This window comes from Peromyscus eremicus, chromosome 15 (assembly GCF_949786415.1).
Source record: "Peromyscus eremicus chromosome 15, PerEre_H2_v1, whole genome shotgun sequence".
In the NCBI taxonomy this organism is placed as follows: domain Eukaryota; kingdom Metazoa; phylum Chordata; class Mammalia; order Rodentia; family Cricetidae; genus Peromyscus; species Peromyscus eremicus.
The window spans coordinates 78,536,911-78,559,825 of record NC_081431.1 but is presented as its reverse complement, the minus strand read 5'-3'; positions in this window follow the sequence as shown (position 1 = coordinate 78,559,825).

Genomic DNA, 22,915 nt, shown 5'->3' with positions numbered 1-22,915 from the left:
ATGAAGTTCTGCCATCCTTTGCTCTGCAGCTGTCCATCCTTCATGGTATGGCTGGGAACCTTTTGTCTGATGAGATACTGGTGACATAGAAAAAGCTTAGAGAGAAAAGAATCGTTATTATTTTATTTTCTGGAGTTGACATTTATCTGAGGTAGATCCTGCCTGTCCAGATAGAGACATGTTAATAAGTGGCTGTGTAAGAATTAGTGATTATTATGGTGTTTTAGTACTCTGCTTAATTTTTTACCTGAGACAAGCTTTATTAGAGGTAATTCATTTAAGGCACCTGTTCCCTTCATTAGTTTAGCATTTAGGAAGCACAGGTGATCAGTTGCTTGAGTATTTATCAATTTACATTGTATTTTTTCCTTACTGCCTGGATATTTTTGATGGTCTTTTGGCCTCTGGCTCTGTGTGGCCCTAGTTGGGAAAAAAAGGGTGATACCTTATTCCTCTGGAATTGGTGACAAGGCAGTGGATCCTGATGTCTTCTGGAGCTTGAGAGAACAAGGCCCTGTTTTTGTCACTGTATATGAAGAGAGATTTTTCTGGGATGGAGGTGAGATAAAAGGTTTTAGATGAGACAGGTGGACCCAGTGAGGAAAGCCCTTGAGTTTAGCAGCTGTAGGAGTCACAAGAATTACCTTGAAGTTTCCTTGCCACTTAGGGGAAAGGGGTGAAGGGCACTGTCCTGGAGGGAAAAAAGAACCTGATCCCTGATGGGGATTGGAGGTGAGCAAGGATTGTCACATGGTCTGGTAAGGAATGGTCTGCAAAGCTCCATAGGATAGACATTAGGTGACATAGCAGGGGAGTTAACAGGCTATCTGAAACAGTTGGAGGGTTGAATAAAAGACCTGGTGTTAGAACTGGCCTTGCATACATTAGTTCAAATGGAGATTGGAAGAGGCTTTTTAGGAAGAGCCCTGAGCCTGAGAAGAGCCAGAGGCAATAATCTTACCCAGTTGAGGTGAAGTTCCTGTGACATCTTAGTAAGAGTAGTTTTTAAAGACTGGTTGGTATGCTCCACCTTTCCTGAGGATTGAGGACGGTATGGGATAAGAAAATGCCAAGGAAAGTTAAGAGCCTTAGCTAGTGTCTGGGAAATCTGAGAGGTGAACTCCGGGCCATTGTCAGACTAAAGAGAAGCAGGAACCCCAAACCGAGGAATAAGGTCTCGGAGAAGGAGTTCTGCAACTGTCTGGGCCTGCTGATTGGAAACCAGGTATGCCTCCACCCAATTTGAAAATGAGTCCACCATCATGAGGAGATATTTAACTTTTCTGATGGAGGGCATATGGGTAAAATCGAGCTGCCAGTCAGTCCCTGGAAAGGAACCTCTAGCCTGGTGGGTGGGAAAAGACTGACTCCTGTACTTGGTATTGGGATCTATTTTTTGGAAGATCTCACAAGAGGCAGTAATAGTTCCTAAGAACTGTAAGTCCTCAGAGGTGGGCTGTAGGTGAGCTTTTACAAATTGAGACAGACCAAGATTATTAGGATGAAAGAGCTGGTGTAGACAGGAAAGAATTTGCCTAGTGTCAGGAGTTTCCCATGAGGGTGTAAGCTGTACTGTATGGATTCCCTGTGATGGGTGGGGTTAGACTTGGCCCTGGAGGGCCGCTGTCCTGGCTGCCTGTTCAGCCTGGTTGTTTCCCTTAGAGATGATAGAGCTATCGGTCTGATGAGACTGGCAGTGGACAATTCCTATAGCCTTGGGGAGATGGGAAGCCTCCAGCATGGCCATTAATTGGCCTGAGTTAGATATGGCTCCCCTTTCGCTGTGAGAAGGCCATGCTCCCTCCAAATAGCAGCATGGGACAGGAGGATATGAAAAGCATATTTGGAGTCTGTGTAAACATTTAATATTGTCCCTGTGCCAATTGGAAGGCATGGTTGAGAGCTATCAGCTCAGCCTGTTGGTTAGTGGTGTGTGTGGGTAATGCCTGTGCCTCTGTTATCTCAGTATCTGACACTATGGCATAACCCGCTTTACAGGTCCTTTTATATAAAAAGGAGCTGCCATCTGTGTACCAGGTATAAGTAGCCTGAGGCAATGTGCCCTTCTGTATATGTGAAGGGTGAGGTAACCGTTCCTTTAAGGTTTCAGTGCAGGAATGAGAAGAATAGTCAGCATTAGGTTGAGGGAGGAGGCTTGAAATTTTAAGAGGTGGACAGGTCCGGAATGTAAGTGTGGCATCCTCTAGTAGTGCCACCTGGAGAGAAAGAACCCAGGAAGGAGGTAAAGTTTGTAAGCCTTTGTAAGTTAAGAGATGGGACATGTGGTGAGAGAAGACACTAATAGGTGACCCAAAGCTTAGCTTCTTTGATTCCCGAATAAGGAGTTCTGCAGCTGCCAAGGCACAGATGCAAGGAGCCCAGCCCTGACTGGTGAGGTCTAACTTCTTTGACAGATAGGCTACAGGTGCAAAGGAGGGTCCCAGCTGATGCCTAGAGTTCCCAGGGCAAATCCCTCCTTCTCTGCTACATAGAGGAAGAAAGGACAGGTTTGTCTCGAAGATGAAGTGCTGGGGCCTGGAGAAGAGCCTATTGGAGCTCCTGGAAAGGTTTAGTGACAGAATAGAGGAGGGGCTCATGTGGCCAGCCCTGAGCTGCCTCGTATAAGGGGCAAGCAAGGAAAGAAAAAGATGGAACCCCAAGACCAGAGGAAGCTAGCTATTCCTAGGAAAGATAGAATCTCTTGTTTAATAGAAGGGACTGTAAGAGACTGGATTAGACACTTTGTGTCTACAGTAATAGCCTTGTGGGTTGGAGTAATGGTTAGACCCAAATAGGTGAACTGGAGAGTTGACAGCTGAACTTTAGAAGGAGATACCCTGTAACCTCCGCTGGATAAGAAATTTAGGAGAGCAGAGGTGTTAGTTTGGCTAACCTGTAAGGATGGGCTACCGAGTAAAATATCTACATACTGTATTAGTTTAGAGCCAGGGAGAGACAGATAAAGCAGGTCGGAGGCCAGAACCTGACCAAATAGGTATGGACTGTCCCTGAATCCCTGTGGCAGAACAGTCCAGGTCAGCTGTGTGGACAGGTGAGTGTCAGGGTCAGTCCAGGTGAAAGCAAAGATATTTTGAGACTGAGGACTGAGAGGGATAGAAAAAAAGGCGTCTTTGAGATCTAGAACTGAGAAGTGAGAGGTTCCTGAAGGGATAGTGGACAGGAGAGTATAAGGGTTAGGCACTACAGGGTGGAGGGGGACCACTGCAGAGTTAATGAGCCGGAGGTCTTGAACCAGGCAGTAGGTCCCTTTAGACTTTTTAACTGCAAGTATGGGAGTGTTAAAAGGTGAAGAGGTTAGGCGGAGCAGCTTTTTCCTGAGAAGGTCAGAAATGATAGGCTTAAGTCCTCTTAGGCTCTGGAGTGAGAGAGGGTACTGAGCTTGGGTGATGTATCTGGTAGAGTCCTGTAACTGGATAGTAATAGGCTGATGGTGTCTAGTGATAGAAGGGTTCTGTGTATCCCAGACTTTTGGGTCTACTTGAGAGGCTAGCAAGGGAAAAGAATTGTTAGAGTCAGTAGAGTGAGTGGCTAGGAGAAGGATGAGGGGAGCTGCTAGTGAGTCTGGGGTGAGGTGAATCTGGGGAGCAAATGAAATGGACACTCCTACCTTAGCTAGAAGATCCCTCCCCATTAGAGGTACCAGGCAGCTTGGCACCACTAAGAATGTGTGTGTGAGAGGGATGCCTCTGAAAATGCAATTAAGTGGTGGTGTCTGATGAGGTAGGTAAGGCTGTCCCCCAACTCTGACAATAGGGAGACGAGGAGAGGTAGGCCCTCAAAACTCTCTCAGGACAGAGTATGAGGCTCCAGTGTCCAAAAGGAATGAGATGGGGCACTCATTTACTTTTATCACTACCCTAGGTTCCCTGTGTGAGATGGGAGTGGCTGGGGTGGAAACTGAGTAACATCATTAGTTGTTATAGGCCAAGCCTAGAAAGTCAGCTGGAGAGTGGTCTTCGTCTGGCATTCCTATGTCGCTTGGAATATTAGGACAGTCAGTTGACTAGTGACCCTTTTGGCAAACATTTTGGACAAGGCCCTATTGGTGCCCTTTGTGGGGCGGTGGTGCCAGCCCAGGCCCTATGGCCTTCTTTCCCACACTTGAAACAGGGACCAGATGGCTTTTGGGGAGCCGATTGAATAGTGTTTGCCAGCATCTGGCATTTCCTTTTTGGGGCTTCTCATGTCTCCCATGGTACACCTTAAATGCTATCACTAGCACATCTGCCTGTGGGGTCAGAGGGCCATTCTCTAAACGTTTAAGTTTATCCCTAATGTTGAGGAAGCTCTGTGAGACAAAGTGGGTCATTAGGAGCTGCCTGCCCTCAGGGCTCTCCGGGTCTAAGCTAGTAAACTGAAGTAGAGCCTTGGTGAGCTGCTCTAGGAAGTGGGACGGATTTTAGTCCTTATCTTGAATTATCTTTTTAGTTTTTTATAATTTACTGGTTTTAGGGCAGCCTTAGAGAGGCCTGTCATGAGACAGGTAATAAACCTATCTCTGGCTACAAAGCCACCCTGGGTGTTATAGTCCCAGTGTGGTTCTTGGTCAGGAATCACCTCAGCCCCTGGAGGGTGTAAGGGCTCCAGTGAACCTCATCTGCATGAGTCCTAGTCTGCTCCCATACCTACCTACGCTCCTCAGGAAGTAGATTATTAGAAAGTATCATGTATATATCATGAAAGGTAAGACTCTAAGATTGAGTTATATATTGAAACTGTTTAAAAAAGGAAGCAGAATTAAAGGTATAGGAACCCAGTTTGCTTTCTATCTGAGAGAGTTCTGCGAAAGAGAATGGAACATGGACCTTAATCAGTTCATCCACACTGGCCACCTCTTGCAAAGAGAGAATTGTTGACAGGTTTGAATGGCTGGAGTCAGGCCCTTTAGCAGTCTGAGAAAGAGTGTTAGGAGGAGTGAAGGTTGGAGCCAGGGCAGGGCCTTTGGAAATAGCTGTTGCTGAGGAAGAAATGGCTTTAGACAAAGAGGAATCCAGAAGAGGAGCTGAAGGAACAGACACCCTAGGAGTAGGGGTGGGAGTGGAAGGTCAGATAGGTGGAGGTTCATTAGTAGGATCTAGAGCCAGAGATTCTAAAGTCAGAGGATCGTTCGGTTTAGGCATAGCTAGGAGCATATGAGCAGGAGAGAAGGAATCTAGAAAGGATGGTTTAGCACTGAGAAAGAAGAAAGTTATGATATAGGGCAACTCTTTCCATTTGCCTTTTTGCTGGCAGAAATTAGATAATTCCTGTAAAATCTCAGGATCTAAGGAACTGCTCAGCGGATATTTTTTGTTATTTTTCTAAAGCATATTTGGGCCATCTCTTAGTACAGAGAAGGATAAGCTTAGGAATCTTTAAGTAAGGCATTAAGCTGAGAGGTTTTAAAGCCTCAAGCAGGCAGCCTAAGGGAGAAGTAGGACTGATGGGCTTGGAAGCCTTATTTCTCATGTCTGCAGCAGAGAGGCAGAAAAATAAAAATAAATAAAAATAAATAAAAAAAAATAAAAAAAACAAAGTGATCCTGAGCCAAGGCCCCAGGTGTCCCTAAGGCCAAGGATGGATCTTCACCAGGTACAGGCTTCCAGACAGCTCATCAGCTGAAAGACAGGGCCCTACACTGTGTGAAGCAAGGATTTCCCTGGGAATCTGGAACAATATCTACTGCTTTGTCAAGCTGGAAAAATGTGCAACCTTCACACAGCCTCAGGATGCACCCAACGGCAGTGGTCCAACTGCAAGGAATATCTCAAACTGCAGATGTGGGAGATGGCTAGAAATTTAAGCCTGCAATAGCGGCTGACCATAGCCAATAAAGACCGTGGTTGGGGGTTCCCCTGGTTTCAAGAATACTCAGTGAGAAGTCGGACACTCAATGGTCATTCTCACAGATTCAGGAAACCATTTATGCTGGCTGAAAAATGAGGGACTCACCAATCAAAGCAGCGGTGTTGCATGCAGATTCCTACGGCCAGGCAAATGGACAGTGGTCTGACACAGACAAAGCAAACTCCCCAGTTTAGAGGTTTCCGGGCAACCAGAAGTGCCTGTTTGGTCACAGCACCAGATGTTCATTTATTTGTGGCACTCTTACCCTGCGAGGAAACGTCACAAAACACGATAGAATCCATTAACAAGAGTTTTATTAAGATAAGGGAGAGAGACAGATGAGCACAGGCCTGTGGAAAAGACACGTGAATGAAGTGGGGCCAGGAATCATGGCACCGGCTTATAAAGGCTGGGCTGTGCCTGCGCACACAGGCCCATGTGGCGATTCCACGTATGCGTATAGATCACATGGTTGTGCTGCACGCTTTATGCAACCACACAAAGCCATGGGGTCCTGGTCACACGAGACGTTTTGACCCAGAAGTGACTAGGCAGAAGTGATTGATCCCGCCGGGCATGTGCAACCATGCCCAACTGTGGGGGCATGTTGTGAATCCATATCACCCTCTTCATCAACCCTTCACAGCATTTATACTCTAGAGCCTCCCTAAACTTTGAGAAGGAATGATTAGCTCTGCTCATTTGAGAGAGTGTCATCAGTCCACAGGCTTGGAGAATGACACCAGTTCACAGGCTCTGATGGTCTCTTGCAAGCAGGCACAGAGGATCTGATGAGGAGGTAGCTGAGCACATAGAGGATGGTGTTTTACAACATCTTATTGAAGAGGAAAGACTCAGCCTGTAGGAAAAGCTCAAGGGGAAAAAAAGGCAGCCCATGTTGGCTAGTTTGTGTCTTCTTAATAAAACCTGGGAAGAAGGATCCTCAATTAAGAAGATGCCTCCAGCAGAGTGCAGTAAAGCAAGCCTTTAATCCTAGCACTAGGGAGGCAGAGGCAGGCATATCTCTGATTCGAGGCCAGCCTGGTCTACATAGTTTTAGGACAGCCAAAGCTACATAGTGAGACCTTATCTTGAAACAACAACAACCACGAACACCACCACAACAAAAAGAGGATGTCTCCATTAGATTGGCCTGTAGGCACATCTGTGTGGTATTTTTCTTGACTGATGTGGGAGGGTCCAGCCCACTGTGAGTGGTGCCACTTCTGGGCAGGTGGTTCTGAGCTGTAAAAAAAAGCAAGCTGAGAGAACTATGGGAGCAAGCCAGTAAGCAGTGTTTCTCCATGGTCTCTACTTCTGTTTCTGCCCCCAGCTCTCTGGCGCTCAGCTCACTTTCTCCTTTTTATTCAGTCAGTCTAGGACCCCACCCTACTGAATGCTGCCACCCACATTTAGGGGGCCTCCCATTTCAGTTAACCTAATCCAGAAACTCCCTCCCAGACACCCCGGAGATGAGTTCCCATTGTGATTTTAGACCCCATGAAGCTGATGGTACTGATGTCACCATTTCTGACGTTGCCCTCTTGAGTCCTCACTTAAGTGGCTTAGGCTTGTTTTACTACCATAGAAAAGGAGCTGCACTGGGTATGGAGAGATGGCTGAGCAGTTCAGGTGCTCCTGTAGCGGGTCTGAGCTTGGTGCCAAGAACTCACGTGGGGTGGCTCACAACCACCTGTAACTCCACTCCAGGGAATCCAGCACTCTCTTCTGGTCCCTGGAGGCACTTGTACTCATGTACACAAATACAATTAAAAATAAAGTGAAATCTTTAGGAGCCAGATCTCTCTGTGGTGGGGGCTTAACTAAAATGGTGGCAGTCATAATGGAAAATGGAGGTTGGGAAGCCATTCAGAGAGTTAGACAGACATGGCTTAGATGATGGATTAGCTGTGGAAGGTGAAAAATTAAAGATGAGCATTAATTTCATAATTTTAATTGTAGATTTTTACACATATGATAATGAGACTGGTAGGGAGACATCCATCATCCCAAGTTAATGATCATTAACATTCTTCCATGTTTGCCTCATCTGCTTTATTGAAGCATTTAGAGTAAATTACAATCATTGTGACATTCCAACCCTAAATAATTAAGCACACATCTCCAACAGATTATCTAATGTAGCCAACATGAGTTCATAGCAACATCATTCAAATCGCTGCCCAAATGTTTTACTAACATTCAAACCTGGGTCAGACAAAGACTCTTTACCATTTATATTTCATTGCTTTTTTGTTTTGGGGTGTGTGTGTGTGTGTGCACATTCATGCATATGTTCATGTGTGTGGACATACATGTAGAGGCCAAGGTTGCTGTCAGGTGTCTTACTCAATCACAGTCCTACTATTATTTAATTTAAATCATTATTAGTGTGTGAGTGTGCAGGTGCTTGTATGCCATGGAACACAAGGAGATCAAAGAATAATTCTGGGATTTGGTTCTCTTTTCTACTGTCAGTTCTGGGGATTGAACTCAGGTTGTCTGGCTTTCTTAGCAAACATTCTTCCTCACTAAATATCCTGCTGGCCCCTCCACCTTATTTTTGACATAGGGGCTTCACTGAGTCTGGAATGTTCTAGACTGGCTTGCCACTAAGCACCAGGGATTCTCCTGTCTCTACCCTACCCCCAGCACTAGAATTAAACATGTGTGCCACTGCCCAGATTTTTTGTTTTGTTTTGTTTTTTGAGACAAGGTTTCTCTGTGTAGCTTTGGAGCCTGTCCTAGAACTCACTCTGTAGCCCAGGCTGGCCTTGAACTCACAGAGATCCACCTGCCTCTGCCTCCCGAGTGCTGAGATTAAAGGCGTGCACCACCCCTGCCCAGCTTGTGCCAAGATTTTTAATGTGGGCTCTGGGCAATCAAACTCAGGCCCTCATATTTGTGTGACAAATATTTATTGACTAATTTATCCTAGACCATTATTCAGAGTTTCTACAAAAAAAAAAGGTCGGAGAACAACTTTTTTAGTTTTTTGCAGTCAACATTAAAAATTAAGAAGGTTTTGGATTTTTTGGGGTGGTGGTAGACAAGATCACACTGTGCACTTCTGGCTGGCTTGGAACTTGCTATGTAGAACAAGCAGGCTTTGAACTTACAGAATTCACCTGCTCCTGCATTCTGAGTGCTGAGATTAAGAGTGTGCACCACCATATCTGGTTGGATTTTAAAATATAATATATACTATATTAGTTAAGATATGTTAAGTTTAATTAATATTATATGTGTATATTTAATAATATGTAATATATGTTTTACACAGGTATATTAAATGTAAAAATCAAAAAATTACTCTTTAGCTTATGGGCTATACAAGAGCAGGAAGGTGGTTGGCCTTGGTTCCCTAAGCCCTAGTTTTCTGGATGAAACAAGACTTTTTCTTGATTTTGTCTGTATCCTTCTTTGTCTACCCGCACATCAACAGGTGCCCTCTTCTTTATAATTCTCTTGCTCAGAAATCCTTAGCAAATCCTCTCTGGGAACCCGACTCATGACAGTGGCTGACCCTGCCGGAGTATTGAGCTGGGAGCTTGGTGACTTTCTTCTTTTTCTTCTTTTCTTCTACTTAGGACCCCAGCACATGGGATGCTACCTCTTACCTTCATGACTTCCCTCTCTAGTTGATCCTCTCTGGAAACACCCTCAGGCATACGTTGGTGGGGTGCCTCCACCAGACTTCTAGGTGACTCCAACTCCACACAAGTGACAATGAAGTAAAACCACCAGAGCATTTTTTCTCAGCTTTGTGTGGCTAGATGTCACATTGATATGCTGGTGAAGATGGAAATGGGCACATAGAAATTGGGTAGCAGCTAGTGGGCAGCTGCTGTCTGAGCCCCAGTAAGACAAGGGAACTGGATCCTGCTCATGTTCATAGGTTCATCCCATGGGTACTGATGGGATGGACTCAGGACCTCAGTCTGAAGAACAAGTAGGAAGGTTGTCATGGAATTTGAAGGACTGGCCATAGCTGGAGTTCATCTGGAAGGTTCCATATTTTTCATGGGAGTTCAACCCCTAACCAAAATAGCTTGAGGCCAGGGAAGGCCTTTGTCCATGTCTTACACAAGGGGCAGTTCTGTAAGATGAATCTTAATAGGTCTTATTAATAAAAACAAACTTGGAGCCAGGTATTGGGGTGAACACCGAAAGAACAGAGAAACAGAACAAGCCACATCCAACCTCACCTTGCCAAGTTCTCAGATGATCTTGTTTCCACAAACTGGAAGCCTCTGAGTCCTCATCCAAATGGATCTCAGCTGTACTGCTACTCAAAAGCCTAAAAGCTTAAAGGGGCTCTAGTTCCTGGTCCTCATGCTTTATATACCTTTCTGCTTCCTGCTATCACTTCCTGAGATTAAAGGTGTGTGTCACCATGCCTGGCTGTTTCCAGTGTAGCCTTGAACTCACAGAGATCCAGATGGATCTCTGCCTCCAGAATGCTGGGATTAAAGGTGTATGTGCCACCATTTTCTGGCCTCTATGTCTATCTAGTATCTGTTCTGTTCTCTGACCCCAGATAAGTTTATTAGGGTGCACAATATATTGGGGGACACAATATCACCACACAGTTCCCTTTCCTCCCATCCCAACCCAAGAAGGACAAACAAAGGGGATGCTGAGGAGGAGTTTAGAACTTGTGGTTTGAAGGAAAGTGTCCTAGGCTCAGATAGTTGGACACTTGTCCCCATTAGGAGGTCCTGTTTAGGAGTGGCTTGCTGCAGGTACATGCTACTGCTCATGGTATTAATTTGAGATTAAAATCCTCAAGCCCTTTCCAATTTGTTTACTTGTGCTTCCTGCTTGCTATTGAAGAGGTGAGTTCTCAACTTTCTGCTCCTGCAGCCATGCCTGCTGGGTGCTATTATGTCTTCCTACCATGATGGGTGTGTGTTTTGCCTGCATGTATGTCTGTGTACCATGTGTGTGCAGTGTCCTGAGAAGCCAGAACACAACATTGGCTCTCCTAGAACTAGAGTTATAAACAGTTTTGTAACCTTCCATATAGGTGCTGGATATTGAATTCTAGCCCCCTGGAAGAGCAGCTAGTGCTCTCAACCACCGAGCAATTGCTCCAGCTTCCTGCAATAGACTCGTGTCCATCTGGAACTGTAAGTCAAAAGAAAATCCTTCTTCCATAACTCGCTTTGGTCATGATGTTTTTTCATAGCAAAAAAAAAAAAAAAAAAACAAACAAACCTCAATTCTGCCTGCCTTCCCCTAAGGCTCATGAACTTGCCCTATACTGAGAATGAGCTGTACCTTGAATTAAAAATTAGATTGAAGTTCTAAAATGAATAACATCAAGCCTTTAAAACTAGTATGGGATTGCTTTAATTAGCCAAAAATGATCACAAGATATGGATCCAACTGTGATGTCATTAAGAGAGCTGCCTCCCAGCAGGAGATGGGGAGGAGGGTTGTGAGTGAGCCTGGCTGGTGGCAGGTATTGGGAAAATAAAAGATTCATGTTTACTCCAAGGTTGCACACCAAGCCAGTTACAAAGAAGTTGGGAAAGCTCTTACAAGAGTTTCAGAATGCTTTCCACCATGGAGGACAGGTTGGAGCCTTCATAATTGATCCAACAAATATCAAAGCACATTGCATTGAGAACTCTAGGAGGATTGCTGGATCAAATAAAGGACATCTGGTATATTGAAATTCAATAAATAATTTCTTAGTGCAAACTCAAATGCAATTGGGCCTTCCCTGTTTGTGTGTGTGCATGTGTGTATAGGCCAGAGGTCTACCGTGGGCATGTTCCTTAGGTAATGCTCATCTTTTTACTTTTTTAAAGTATTTTCTATGTATTTGTTTGTGTGTGTGTGTGTGTGTGTGTGTGTGTGTGTGTGTGTGTGTGTGTGAAAGTGAAGGTCAGAGGACAATTTGCATGAGTTCATTCATTTCCACCATGTGGGTTCCAGGGATCAATCTCAGATCAGCAGGCTTGGTGGCAAGTGCCTAAATGACTCCCTACCTCCCTTTTGCAAACAAGATCTCTTACTGAACATGGAGTTCACCAAACATGCTAGGGTGGCTGGCTAGTGAGCCTTCATGATCTGCCTGTCTCCACTCCCTAGTGCTGAAATTAAAAGTACATGCCACCACATTGGCTTTAAAAAATGCTTTATGTGATTGAGTGGTGTGTGTGTGTGTGTGTGTGTGTGTGTGTGTGTGTGTGTGTGTGGTGTGACAAGAGTGTCTGGTGCCCACAGAGGTCAGAAGAGGTGCATGGATCCTCTCCAACTGGGTTGTAGATGGTTGTGAGAACCAAACCTGGGTCCTCTGCAAGAGCAAAAAGTGCTCTTAACCACTGAGCTATCTCTCCAGCACACTTCCTCCTTAAAAAAAAATAACAGGTTGTATTGGATAGGTTTCTGTCAACTTGATACAAGCTAGAGCCATTTTTGAAAAGGGTCTCTCAATTTAGAAAACACCTCCATAAGAAAATAAGATGGAGAACAGTTGAGGAAGACATCCGGCATCAACCTCTGGCCTCCACATGTACCCACATACAGTCTCACATGTGCACACACACATGAGCATGTCAGAGAAGACAGGGAGATGTGGAAACATGAAATAGACAATGGGCTATCTGCTGAAAACAGATGATAGAAGGAAGTAGATGCTGCTGGGAGGTGAAGACTCCTTGAGACGAGATGGTTTTCACAGGCTCCAGCAGCAGGAGGGGAGAGTGTAGTTTAGGAATTGACAAAGATGGAAGCAAAGGGTGAAAACTTACAGTCATACATCATTCCTGTGCAGCTACAGAATCCCACTTCCTTAAACAATTTTATTAATGATCCTGCAGGGAGAGGCCAATGGTATCTTCATGCAGTCACAAATGACTCTGAACTGGGAGACATTTGGACCTGTGGAAGAGGCACTCACAACTGAGCATCCAATCTGGGGTTGTGCAAACATGTGAATAGCAAGCAAGCGGCCCTTTCCTGGCATGAGAAAGCCTAGGAGAGATTCAGTGCCAGACCTTGTGCCTGGTTAGAAGAAGAAACCTCCCTGGCTGGACTCACTTCTTGAGAAAGTTTATACAGTTTTGAAAGCTGCTATTAATTTTTTTCTAGAATTGATTTTTGCAAAAAATCAATTGAATGCTGTTTTCTTTCTCTCCTCAGTCAGTGTGTATAGACAAATTCACCACATACAACACTAGTGAAGAGCATTATTAACAATGACCTGAGTTCTAAGTCTTATAAAATCATAGACTGGAACTAGTACATTTTAGCTATGGAGAGGCCCTGGGGATTCTAAGTCTCAATTCTTTACTGTTCATATCAGGCCCAGAGGCAAGGAGCTTTGACTAGCATTATAGACTGGGCACCATAAGGTCAGGTGTGACATGTGCTCTGGCTCCTACCATACTCACAGGCAGCTCTCTCTCACTTAACATCACTGATGATCACATGTGTTGAGAGGCCATTAGAAGAGGCTCAAGGAATAGTTTCCCAAGGCACACAAAATGGAACAACTCCACTTCTGATACCAAATGTGTCTTGTCAACATTCACTTTATAATTCACTAATACCACTGGGACACATAAGAGTTAAACTAAATACTTAAAATTTTGGAAAACATTATTATTTATTTTTGTGCAGGTACACTTAAGCCATGGCCCATGTGTGGAGGTCAGAGGATTTTTTTGTGCAAGTTGATCCTTTTTTCCACCATATGGTTTCTGGAGATTGAATTGCCTTGTCAGCTCTCTCAATTGAAAGCTTTTAATAAAAGTATCAATTTAATTGTACAGATTTATGGGGTATAGTCTGTTAGTATGTGTATATAATGTGTAATGATTAAGTCAGGATAGTTGACATTTACACTTGTATAAACATTTATTTTAAAAAATGATCAGCATGTAATTATTGAACCAGGTGTGATGCCACAGATTTGGAGACTGAGGAAGGTTGTACTGTTACGTCAGGGGTATTGAATTCTTTTTTTTTTTCCGAGACAGAGTTTCTCTGTGTAGCTTTGCGTCTTTCCTGGAACTCACTTTGTAGACCAGGCTGGCCTCACAGACATCCTCCTGCCTCTGCCTCCGGAGTGCTGGGATTAAAGGCGTGCACCACCAACGCCTGGCAAGTATTGAATTCTTTTACTGACAATTCTAGTAAAATCTGTTATGGGTAAAGGAATAGTACATTAAGAATGTAGCTATCATCTTAAACACTATCTCCAAGTTTCCTAATATTTAGTACATGCCAGTAATTTAAGGAGTCTTCATATACACATCTACACACCCAGATAGACAGGTAGACCAATATAGAGAGACACACAGAGGTACATAGATACATACTCAGATATACACATATACACATGCTTTCACAAAGAGACACACATGCACATACAGAGAGAGGTAATGTAATGATCAATGAGCCATGAAGGCAGCAGGTAAGGTATTACTTTAAAAAAATACTTTTTCAGGGTAGACCAGATGGCTCAGTGGAGAAAGGTGCCATTTGAATACAATTCCCAGAACCTACATGATTAGAAGGAAAAAAAAATTCTTGCAAGTTGTCCTCAGATATCCACATGTGCATGTATGCAGGTACCCAGTGCGCGCGCACGTGCGCGCGCACGCGCGCGCGCACACACACACACACACACACACACACACTGTAGAAAATATATTTCAGTGAATGAATGATACATATTCTTTGTAGAAAACTTAGAAAGAAGGACTGGAGAGGTGGCTCAGCAGCTAAGAGTGCTGGCTGACCTTTCAGAGGACACTAATTTGGTTCTAAGCATCCACATCATTGGGAGGCTCACAAGGGGATCCAACACCTGCTTTTGGCCATCTTGGGAACTCACCTACATAGAAGCACACACTCAGACACAAATAAGAATAAAATACAGTCTTTTTTAGGTATTAAAAAGGTGTATTAGTGTTTTACCTCCATGTGTGGATGTGCACCTCATGTATGCCTGCTGCCCTCAATGGTCAGAATAGGGCTTCTGATCCTCCAGGACTGGAAGAGACATTTTCTTTATTGGTGTATCCACTGTAAGCTGCCCTCATCCCTGTAAGCAACCTTAATGAATCTTAGGGGTTCATCAAAATAAAACAAAAGACATAAAATGAGGAGAGGGACTAGTTGGGAAGAGGAAGGAGACCAACGGGGTCAGGAAGGAGAACATGATCATCAACCATTATATACATGTGTGAAAAAGTCGTGATGAAACTCACCATTATGTATGTGTGAAAAAGTCATGATGAAACTCATCATTAAGTATAATTAATACATCCTAATAAAAAATTAAAAATTTATATTTCTGTGTTTTACGGCAACTTATAATAAAGTAAAAACATTGAAGATATTTATAGACCAAGGCAATCGAATAAGGTGTGGCTGGGGAGATGACTTAGAGGATAAAGCACTTGTGTGAGAAGAGTTGGGGTCCCTGGAACCCACATGAATGCTGGATGGGCATGAGTCTGCCTGTAACTCCAGCCTTGGAAGGAAGAGATGGAGGATGTCCAGAGGGAGCTGGCTAGCTAGACTGACTATTTAGGTGAGCCCTTGGTTCAGCAGAGAGACCCTGCCTCAATGAATACACTGGAGAGTGATTGAGGAAGACTTGCTTATGTCATTTTCATGTCTCTACACACATGTTCATACATATGTGTATGTGTACCCACACCATATGTGCCTACACACATGAGCACACATACACACCATACACAGACACATGCAAAAAGCAAAAACTTGTTAGTTTTTTCTGAACATTATTAACTACCCAATGAGCATTTCAGAAATGCCTTTTCCATCAGGTCTGTTTGAGGTGGGAGTTAACCAGGGCCTCCATGCACTGCATATTAGGATAAATGCTTGAAATTGGAATTGCTGGGCCAAAGTATATACATATTTTAAAGAGGCTTGCTTTTTACTACAAAATTGCTCATCATGAGTTATGCAACACCCAGCACCTGTGTTGATCTTAGGAGCACAAGTAGCTCTGAGGTGGACGTTTGTCCTTATTGGTCCTTACAGCCTTGTGAGCATTCACACTCACCTCTGTTCATGTCCTCAGCTGCTCTTCCTAACTTCCTGCAGGTTGGAACCCATGCTGGCTCATGTCCTAGCTCACCAAACCCCACCCCCTTTCTCTCTGAGAGTCACTTGTAGCCAGGACTTGGCTGTGTGATGTGTGTTTTCTTCCTTCTCCCTTTCTTACAGTTTTTGATCTTCAGTGTGAGCTGAAGCTTCTGCTTGGGAATGTGAATGTGAAGTGGGGGGTAGGATTGGACCTGTCACTCATACCAACATTAGGGCGGTAGGAGGAGCAGAACCATCTTGGAGTGCAGGGAGAGGGGGCTGACGTAACACTACACATCCCTTGAAAATGGGTGAAGTTGAGTGTGGTGGAGTAGGCTAGGGGAGAATGAGGCAGGAGGATCATATGTTCTAGGCCAGGCTGGTCGAAGTAGTTAGACCCTGCCAAGAAGAAAGGAGAAAAGGTAGACAGGAAGATAAGAAGGAAGGAGAAATGAAAAGAAGAGCATGTGAGCTACTTCAGTTGAAATGAGAAGCTGTAGAAACCGCCAAGTGTTTGCTTCAAAGAAAATCCTCCTGAAAAGAGGAGCCTGTGTTGTCACCTGACTGCCCTGGTTGCTGAAAAATGGTTTTGTTACTCAGCCCTGTTTTGGAAAACTTTTCCATGTGTTTAGGACAGCTTGTGATTGTGTATGTGATTATGCATTTGAAGAGTAAGTTTTATGAAATTCAAGTACAGACAAGTATTGCCTGTGAAAATTAGCACCTAAAGTGAGATGAATCAGATATGTAAAGAAGAATCCAGGTCTAGAATACTTAGTATGAAAAGAAAAAAAATTCAATATTGGGACTGGGAGATGGCTTGTTTGGCCATATGCTTGCCTGAGAATCTAAGTTTGTTCCCCATAACTCATGGAAAAAAACTGACAACTATCTGTCTATCTATCTATCTATCTATCTATCTATCTATCTATCTATCTATCTACATATCTTTTTCACTAAAATGACTTACATGATGTGGCTGAAGTCATCCAACAATGGACACCTGCCCACTGGAAAGGCCAAGGATCTGGTAGTTGCTCAGTCGATGAGGCCAGATGCCTCAGCAGTCCCAACCTGGTGCTGAAGGCCTGGAGAATTCTAGGGAGTTGTTTGTCTTCAATTCATGTTAAAAGGTCAAAAAAGAGTCTGACAGCGTCATCATCAGTGGCACCAACAATATCAGCATTATCATCATCAACAGCATCACTACCAAAACCACCACCATCATCAGTACCAACAGCATTAGCAGCATCAGCATATCAGTAGCAGCAGCATCACCACCACTACCACCATCACCACTATCATCATTATCAGTGGCACTAGCAGGATCAGCATTATCATCACCAACAGCATCATCACCACCACAACCACCATTAGTATTAGCAGCATCAGTATTATCAGTGGCAGCAGCATCACCACCACCACCACCACCACCACCACCATCATCATCAGCAGCAGCAGCAGCAGCAGCAGCAGCAGCCACAGTCTCAGTGTCAGGAAGTGAAGGCAGGCCAGCAGTCCTGAGTTATCGGTAGACCTCCTTCTATCCCAGCTTCCTACAGAAAGATGAAGCCTACTGTGAGGGAGGGTCTTCTCCTCCTAGCTAATTATTTCTGTCAACATCTTCAGACCCACCAAGAAGAGTGTCTCTTAGTTGATGACAGATCTTGCCAGGTGGACAATCAAAAGTAACCATTACAAAAGTTCAGCCCCAGTGCAGCCCCTGCTCCAGTCCAGCCCCTGTCCCAGGCCCAGCCCCTGCCCCTGCCCCTGCCCCAGCCTCAGGCCCAGCTCCAGCCCCAAAAACAGGATAGGAAAGAGTTACTTTCCCTTTTAGAGCCAAAGTTCTCCCTTTCACAAGGGGTAGGAGTTAACTCTCCTAGGAAGAAAATAGCTCCTGGCCCTGATTCCTTACTCCAGCCCAGCATAGAACCCTTATTTAAGATGTGGTAACCAGTCTTAGTCCTTAGGAGCAGCTGGGGAGGCTGAGGATACCTGAATCAATTTTATTGGCCCTGTCTCCAGTGATCTAATTACAGGGGGAAGACAGGCCAAGTGCAAGACCAAGGAAAAGGGAGGCACTGCAGCATTTATTATCTTGGCTACTGGGGTTTGCAGACCACCTAGTTAATATTGACTCCTATTCTATGTCCAGTGCTCGGGCTGCTTTGGCTGATTTGTGATCACACAGGACCAAAGACGTGTGTTCCTCCTGTTCTGAGTCAGGCTTCAGCCTTCATTTCTGTATTAACAATGTCTCTAAAATCAGCCTGTGGACCGCAGTGATGGGGAGGAGAGCCTTAGTCTGTGGGCAGGGTTCAGGCTGCTGGCATGAGGCAACTTCTGTGTTAGAAGGCCCATGGATACTGGGGGAAACGGGTCACCAAATCTGGGGATCCACCAGGGAGGGTCACCATCTAGCTTGAAACAGTTGGAATTTTAAATGAGAGAAAGGAGAAGAAAAAGGTCATTTCCCTAAGTGATGAGAAATACATGGGTTTGTTGTGAATAAAAACAGATAGAGATAATCCATGATTTTGGAACTCTCTTCTGGAGCTGGGCATAAGCCAGCATCAATTACTTCAGGACTGAGTATGTCTAGACGGGTCTCATCCAATTTCTAGGTCAGAAAGACAGAGAGGATGGAGCCCAGGGAGGAGTAATACCTTCTTATCTAGTCTGTGTGCTTAATTGTTCTGAGTATTTTTGCCTAGTTTACATGCATGTTTATACTTATGTATATTTATTAATTGAGACAGGGTCTCCATTTGTAGCCCAGGCTGATCTGGAACTCCCTATGTGGCCAAGCTAGCCTCAGACTTGTAGTCATTCTCCTGCTTTAGCTTCCTGAGAGCTGGGATCACAAGCACGTGCCCCTATGCCCAACTAGATTACATTTGAAATTATATAGTCCATAGTCTGTTGTGGATCTTGTTCAGCCCTAGATGGATGAGGTGATCATTTGACATTTGAATTCAGTCCTTTAGTAAATATTTTTATCTGATGCGTAATGTGCATGACTAAGGGAACACATTCAACCTATTTTCTTATGAGGCTTTTAACCAGTGTGGGGAAGACAGTAAACAGTGAGAAAATTGAAATATTAAAGATGATCCTTATGTCCTTCCTGCTAGACTGTGAGATCCTCAACACGAGCACTACTGTTTCTGATTCATCTCTTTGTCCCATGCCCTGATCAATAGAGACAGTAAGTGAACAATGATGAACGAGAAGAGGACCTCATCGTGTGGCTCTTTCTTTCTGCCAAAAGAGACTCAGGAAAGAAAAGAATTGAGATTGTCATTGGTGTGTGAGTAATGACTGATGTGACTAAGGACAAACACAATAATGACAGGTCTCCTCTGATAAGAGATGTTGATACCAGTTAGAGTTCAGACAAGGGTTGATATCTAGATTACTTAAAGAACTACAAAAATTAAACACACACACACACACACACACACACACACACACACACACACACGACACACTCCTCACCCCAAACTACCAATCAATAAATGGGCCAATGAGCCAAACATATAGTTCTTGAAAGGAGAAATTCAATATTTTTAAGTTCTCAACATCTTTAGCTGTCAGAAAAATGTAATTTAAAACTCTCCTGAGATTTTCTGTTACCCCTGTCAGAATAGCTATTATCAAGAAAATCAATGACAGAGCTGGAGAGATGACTCAACAGTTTAAAGTGCTTGTCCTCTTGCAGAGGACCTGAGTTCAGTTCCCAGCACCCATGTCAGGTGGCTCACAGGCGCCTGTAGCTTCAACTCTAGGGAATCTGGCACCATCTTCTGGCCACTTCATGTACCTGCACTCATGTTCACACACCTCACCTCCACAGACACATAAATAAATAAATAAAAAGGGAAGTAAATGACAAATCGTAGAGAGAACATGGGGAAAGAAGAACCTATCACTGATGGTGAGAATGAAACTGCCAAGCCACCTCGGAAACCAGTATGGAGGCTTCTTAAAAGAATAAAACTAGAACTACCATGACTCAGCTATACTCCTGGGCATGTGCCAGAAGGATGTCATAGCCTACTAGAGACATTCGCACACTTGTGTTCACTGCTGCTTCCTTTGTAATAGTGAGGAAATGGAGTCAGCCTAGATGTCCGTCAACAGGTGAATGGATAATAAAAATGTGGCCTGTACGCAGTTGGGTTTCATTCAGCAGTAAAGAAAAAAAATGAAATTATGAAAATTTCAGGGAAACAGATGCAACTGGGGATGTAGATTACAGCAGAACAAAGTGGAAGGGGGTGCTGGGGGTCCTAGGGTCCATTGGGGAAAGCATGGACAGGAAAGAGAGGGGTGAGTGGGGGTGGGGGTGGGGAAATCAGCCAAAATGAAATATGCATGTCTTAGTTACTTTCCTGTTGTTGTGGTAATACTCTCTGACATAAATAACTCCAGAAGGTAAGAGTTTCTTTAGGATGACAATTGTAACAATAGTCCACTGGGAACAGTCCATCATGGGGGGGGCGGGGAGTCGAGGAAGCAGGAACTTGAATAACTGCTCACATCACGTCCACCACCAGGAAGCAGTGGCAGGCTGGTCCCATCGGGTCCACTATCAGGGAGCAGTGACAGACTGGTCCCATCGGGTCCACCATCAGGGAGCAGTGACAGACTGGTCTCATCCTGTCCACCATCAGGGAGCAGTGACAGACTGGTCTCATCCTGTCCACCATCAGGGAGCAGTGGCAGGTTGGTCTTATCATGTCCACCATCAGGGAGCAGTGGCAGGTTGGTCCCATCGGGTCCACCATCAGGAAGCAGTGGCAGGCCACTTCCTCTTGTTTATATAATCTAGGATCCATCCCAGGGAATGGCACTTCCCAGTGGACAGGTCTTCCCATCTTAACTAACCTAATTAAGATAATCCTTCACAGGTCTGCCTGTCTCTCAGCTGATTCTAGATCTCATCAAGCTGGCAATAGAGATTAACCATCACAATGACAGTTATTCTTGGAAATGAGAATTCTGTAAAGAAACATGTCACTTTTCAAGCTAATTTAAAAAAAGGTGTCTGCATCTGCTGAGGGGACAGCTTCCTCACAGACTGAGCAGGGTTCATCTAGACTATCCACCATGGCTTCAGACACCCCAGAGAAGCTTCAAGGCCCTAATCAGCCATCCCGTCATTCCTGCTCTGCTCTTAGCCTTCATCATCAGCCAATGCTCACTGTGAGAGACTGAAGACAGCACCGCAGTGACCAGAGACATCAGTGACAATGGCTGTGGCACAGCTCCCCTGGACACTGCGTGTGAAGCCCTTACTTTCTGTTATGTTCTAGGATTTGAAGAGGGCACTGGAAAGACAGCTAAGCAGACTCAGATGACTGGGATCTGGAATCATCTGGAAGTTTCTCTTGGAACCTGGCCTGAGACGCCTTAAGGTCTGTTCAGCTTGGATCAATGCCTGGAGCATCTGCGTGAAGACTCAGAAGCATCAGTGCAATTGGTCTTTAAATTCATTTTATCTTACTCTATTGTGTGTATGTGCGCGTGCGTGTGCGCGCGCGTGTGCGCGCGCGTGTGCGTGTGTGTGTGTGTGTGTGTGTGTGTGTGTGTGTGTGTGTGTGTGTGTGTGTGTATAAACCAGAAGGTAATATTGAAAGGACCAAACAGATGCCATAACATGCTGCTCAGTCTTCTCTCAGAGATCAGGTCTCAATTTCAGTTTCCTGAGACTTGAACAAGCAGTTTCTGGGAGGGCTATGACTTAGTCCTTGCAGTAGCTCCCTTTCCTCATGTACTCTGATTGCTGAAGGTTCAGCCAGTTGTTTACTGTCTGGGACCCCTCACCAACTTAGAGCTACCTGCATGGGTCAATATGAACATGCTGGGCCAGCCAGCTCCCATGGCAGCCCAAGGACAAAGCCTGGGACTTGTCCAGGCCTGCCCCCAAATGATAAGTGTAACCCCCAAACAGTAAACTCAAAGGTTACACACCCTCACCCAATCATATGATGCCAAGGCTTGTACCACCCTGCTTGTAGTTTTTCCCTTTAAAAACCCCTCACCCTGAGAGCTCAGAGCCATCCTCCTCCACCCGCTGTGTGGAATGTTGGACGTGGACCAAGCTTAGACTTGCTTGTTATCAATGAACCTCTGTGTGTTTTGTATTAGATACTGGCTCTGTGGTGGTCTTACTCGAGGGTTTTGTGACATGGCCACAACAATATGACATGTCTTTCTTAGTAGCTCTCCACCTATTTTTTTTTGAGACAAGGTCTTAATTTGTCTAGACCAGCTGGCCAGAGAGTCTCAGGAATTCATATATTTCTGACTTCCCAGTGATGAGATTACAAGTGTGCACCACTGTGCCAGATATTTCTCTCTTTATTTTTTACATAGGTACTAGTGATCAAATTCAAGGCCTCATGACTGCAAAGCGAGCAGTTTGCCAATGGGTTCATCTCTCCAGGCCTGTTCAGGCCGTTTGTGTAAACACCTCTTCTCATTGTCTTTGTGGTCGTTCACAGGAGCGGAATCGCTGGGTCATACTCAAGTTCTGGTGAGGCTAGCAGACTGCTTTGCAAAGTGGCGGCATGACTCTAAGGATCTCATGATTTGAAGGGTGTTTAACTTCTGCTCTTTGCTAAATATGTGGTGCTGTAAAATGAATATAGTTTAGAGCGGCCTCCATTGTTCCTTTTAGAAGCAGGACTTTTTGAATGGAATTTAATCAAAGTTGAATGGTCTACCACTCAGCCAGGCAGAATTAACTCAAAGCCAGGTGCAGGGAACCTATGTTAATTGGGAAGGTGGGGATGGGGGTGGGGGGTGCCCTCACCAGGGAAGGCCTTTCAGCTTCAGCTGTACTTATTGATTCGTATTGATCGTGACAATACCAGAAGAACAGAATGCTGCTCTCTCTGAGGCAGGCCTCTCCACAGAGGAAAGGCTTTGAATTTGTCATGCTCTTTTTAAAAACCGCTATCTAATTCTGGAAGCCCGGCTA